Here is a 4987-nt window from a genome sequence, read left to right on the forward strand (position 1 = left end):
GGGACTGGAAGAGGGCCCAGGTCATGCCAATCTATAAAAAGGGTAGAAAATCGGATGCACATAATTACCGGCCAATTTCACTGACATCGATTTGTTGTAAAATCATGGAACATATTTTGTGTTCAGACATAATGACCTTTCTAGACTCTGAGAATCTCATCTGCAGAAGCCAGCACGGTTTTATGAAACAGCGGTCATGCGAGACACAGCTGGCATGATACACAGCAGGCTCTAGATACAGGCTCCCAGGTTGATGTCATATTTCTCGACTTTCGGAAGGTGTTCGACTCAGTGCCGCACTGTCGCTTGCTACAAAAGGTGCGCGCATACGGTCTATCCAGTGACGTATGCGTTTGGATAGAAAGTTTTCTTACAGACTGGGAGCAGTATGTCGTCCTGAACGGGGTAACTTCAACAGAAACAAGAGTAACTTCAGGTGTGCCCCAGGGCAGCGTAATAGGTCCTCTGCTTTTTACGATTTACATAAACGATCTGGTTTTGGTATTGACAGCGGCATTAGACTGTTTGTCGATGATGCTGTAGTCTATAGGAATGTAGTATCACACGAAAGTTATGAACAATTCAGTGAGGATTTGCAGAAAATAAATGCGTGGTGTAATGACTGGCAGTTATCTCTCAATATTAGTAAGTGTAACCTTCTGTGTATAACAAGGCGAAAATCTCTATTAATGTATGAGTACAAAATAAATGATCAGTCATTGGAAGCGGTAACATCAGTCAAGTATCTGGGTGTGACTATTCGAAGTGATCTCAAATGGAATGATCAGATTACACAAGCAAGGGGTAAGGCGAACTCTAGATTGCGGTTTATTGGTAGAATCCTGAAGCGATGCAGTCCTTCAACAAAGGAAATAGATTACAATACGTTAGTTCGTCCAGTCTTAGAGTATTGTTCGTCTGTATGGGACCCTTACCAGTTGGGTCTGATTCAAGAAATTGAGAAGGTCCAAAGAAGAGCGGCAAGATTCGTGACTGGTACATTTAGCCATCGCGAGAGCGTTACAAATCTCAGAGGAAGTTTGAAGTGGGACACACTTGCAGATAGACGACGCACTAAACGGAAGGGGTTGCTCACTAAATTCCGAAATCCAATCTTCACCGAGGATGTACAGTATATATTACTACCACCAACTTTCAAATCGCGTAATGATCATCACTCAAAGATAAGGGAAATAAGAGCTCGTACTGAGGCGTTCAGACAGTCGTTTTTCCCTCGCACGATTCGCGAGTGGAACAGAAGGGGGAATATGACTTTGGTGCGAATTGTGCCCTCCGTGTCCGCAGCTCGTGGTCGTGCGGTAGCGTTCTCGCTTCCCGCGCCCGGGTTCCCGGGTTCGATTTCCGGCGGGGTCAGGGATTTTCTCTGCCTCGTGAGACTGGGCGTTGAGTGATGTCCTTAGGTTAGTTAGGTTTAAGTAGTTCTAAGTTCTAGGGGACTGATGACCATAGATGTTAAGTCCCATAGTGCTCAGAGCCATTTGGTGCCCTCCGCCACACACCGCTTGGTGACTAGCGGAGTATATATGTAGATGTAGAAAACGTAGTTCTAAATTGGCCTGTTGCAACAAGCCAACTTTTCACTCGGTAGTGTTACGTGTGTTGCATTTATTGTTTTAAAAGGCACCAGCTAGCTCATATCGAGCGGTACACTAAAGCCGTAGACATGGGACAAATCAACTAGGTGCCTCCGGTGTGTGGTGGACAGGCAGCGTCCTCCCGCAACTGTGCGACAATTCAGCAGCGTGGGAACGCGTGGGCGGAGCAAGGTCGCGGCCTGAGGGACACGGGACACGGTGACAGCGTGAGACCCACGTTGAGCTAGGCGCTGGGCGCTGGCGTTGGGCGACGCTACCGTTTGCTTCCTTCGCTTTGTGCGGTCCTGCTCGCCGCCTGCCCTTTGTTTTCGCGGTGGGAACGTCTGTAGGAAGTTTTCAGCGCGGTCAGCATTACAGACGCGCATCCAGAACCTTAAACATTTTTTTTTCATTCTTCGCAGTCGCAGTATTCTGTCTAACAAAAATCCGTATCAGAAATATCCCTTGCGGTGTGATGGTTGAAAGGTACACGCAAAAAGGAATGTCATTTCGCACAGGAAGTGGTGTATAAAGTAAACTTATCACTACACACATTCCACCCCTTTTTCCTCTTTCCGTTTCTTAGCTCTCACCGACTGCTAAAAAACAGAATTTACCGTGATGCAAATACACATCTGCTGGACTACGGGTCTCAACGAGAAATGTTAGATAGCTTAACTGGGTAGGTAGGTTGGAAAATTTAATAAGAGAGATAGAAAGGAGGAAGTTAAATAGCCTGTAGTGGTAATCAGCGAAGCGCGGTGGTGGCAGGAAGAGCTAGATTTTTGGGCAGGTGAATAACGAATAATCAGTACGAAATCAAATAGGGGTAACGTAGGATTACAAAATCAACACTCTCCACTGTAGTTCAAATGGTTCAAATGGCTCTGAGCACTATGGGACTCAACTGCTGTGGTCATAAGTCCCCTAGGACTTAGAACTACTTAAACCTAACTAACCTAAGGACATCACACACATCCATGCCCGAGGCAGGATTCGAACCTGCGACCGTAGAGGTCGTGCGGTTCCAGACTGTAGCGCCTTTAACCGCTCGGCCACTCCGGCCGGCTCCTCCACTGCAGTACAAGACTATTTTCCTACTAGCTCTGTAGATGATGAAGAGATCTGAATTTCGTCATACATTATTACAATTGTTAAGGGAGACGAAAATTTAATTGTGATGGGGAATTGGAATCATTTAGTACGTACAGGAAAATGGGGAAGATAGGAGGAGGACATGGACTGGGTGAAACGAATGAAAAGGATCTGCATAAGCTTAAAGGAGCAATGATTGGCGAGAGTTTTAAAGGGAGCGTTAGTTAACGAAGGACTAAAACAGGAAACCAATAGAAGAAGACTGCGTAGCTTTGAGAGCTGAAAAACTGAAGGTGGTTCAAATGGCTCTGAGCACTATGGGACTTAACATCTAAGGTCATCAATCCCCTAGAACTTAGAACTACTGAAACCTAACCAACCTAAGGACATCACACACATCCATGCCCAAGGCAGGATTCGAACCTGCGACCGTAGCGGTCAAGCGGTTCCAGACCGAAGCGCCTAGAACCGCTCGGCCACTCCGGCCGGCACTGAAGGTAGTAGTTGTTCGAATAGACAAAACGGCAAGGCCTAGAATATAAATGCCGGCCGCGGTGGTCTAGCGGTTCTAGGCGCTCAGTCCGGAGCCGCGCGACTGCTACGGTCGCAGGTTCGAATCCTGCCTCGGGCAAGGATGCGTGTGGTGTCCTTAGGTTAGTTAGGTTTAAGTAGTTCTAAGTTCTAGGGGACTGATGACCATAGATGTTAAGTCCCATAGTGCTCAGAGCCATTTGAACCATTTTTAGAATATAAATCCTTGGATAACATGCGAGGTATTGAATTTAACTGACGAGAAGAGAAAGTATAAAGATGGAGAAAATGAATTAGGTAAAAGAGAATACAAACGTCCAAAATACCTTGACAGAAAATGAAAAAGTGCAAAGCAGGAAATGCTGGAGGGGAAGTGCAAAACTGTACAAGCATGCACGACTATGGGAGAAATAGGTGCCACCTATAGGAAGCTTAAAGCAAACTATTGCTAAAACAGAAGAATCTGCGCGAATATCAAGAGCTGCTCAGATGGACAGCCAGTACTAAGCAAAGAAAGCATAGCGGAAAAGTTAAAGGAACACACTGCCCGAAGAAAAAGTGAAGCACCCAGAAGACATGGTCGAATATCAATGTAACTTCTTACATGTACACGACATCGGTGGGTGTATAAATAATTAGAGCTGCAGTTCTCTGTGACGGCTAGAATGGCCACCAAAATGCATTAGTGTTGCTACCAGCCCTGGTATGACATATAAGGGGCGCGTCAAACGTTGGATGGTCGCAGTGAAGGAAACAGAGATGCCACGTGCCCGAGTGACATTGTGTGTCAGTAACTGACAGAGTTTCAAAAGGGGGTGGTTGTAGATATCTATTCGGCCGAGTGGTCAAATCGTACAGTACCCAGATTTCTGGGACATTCGGGGACAGTGGCCCGATGTTGGATTGCATGAGAACGCGAGGAGAGATATATTCGTCGTCAAAGTTCAGGTCGACCGCGACTGACCACCACCAGAGACGATCACCAGACTGTGTACGAGGCACATCGTAAAGCCTTCACACCTGCTCTTGCCATCCGAGACCGCGTAACAGAGTCTCTGAAGCATCCCGTATCATTCCACTTCACTGGTCGGAGACTAGTAACAGCTGGGCTAGAGATGTACACTGTCCTCCATAAGTTTGGTAAACCATGCTGCGTATTACAACGAAGCAAGATAGAAGTGATCTATGTGAGTTATTGGTTAGAATACGGAATAGCAAGCTCAAATAACGGTTGATAATGACACGTACAGTATCGTACACTCAATTATTGTACATATACATACATATTGGAACATACTAGTATTGCTCCATTTTATGTAAGCCCACGTTACTTGTCCAAGCAGTTCTACTAAACACGCTAGGTGGCGCGAGTAGATCGCATGGTTATGTAGAGTACGTTGTTTACATTTCTGTTCACTTATAGGTGCGTTTGCATAAAGGTATAACACGCCGCGAAAGTAACTGAAAATGGCCCCAAAGTGCCAGATTCCTTATGCATCACGGGTAATGATAGTCACTTTGCACCAAGAAGGCAACAGTGTCCGACAAATAGCAAAGAAAATGGTGATTTCCGTCAGCGGAGTTGTCAAAACCATATACTGGCATCGAGGAACAGGCTCCTATGGAGATCGTCCTCTCTCAGGATCACCCAGGAAAATATCAGAACGCCAGGAGAAGTATTTGGTAGTGACCAGTAAACGTAACAGATTAAAAACTGTTCGTGAATTGACTGCTGAACTAAACGCAACGATGGATACGCCGGTGAG

The sequence above is a fragment of the Schistocerca cancellata genome, chromosome 4, assembly GCF_023864275.1.
Source record: "Schistocerca cancellata isolate TAMUIC-IGC-003103 chromosome 4, iqSchCanc2.1, whole genome shotgun sequence".
Classification (NCBI taxonomy): Eukaryota; Metazoa; Arthropoda; class Insecta; order Orthoptera; family Acrididae; genus Schistocerca; species Schistocerca cancellata.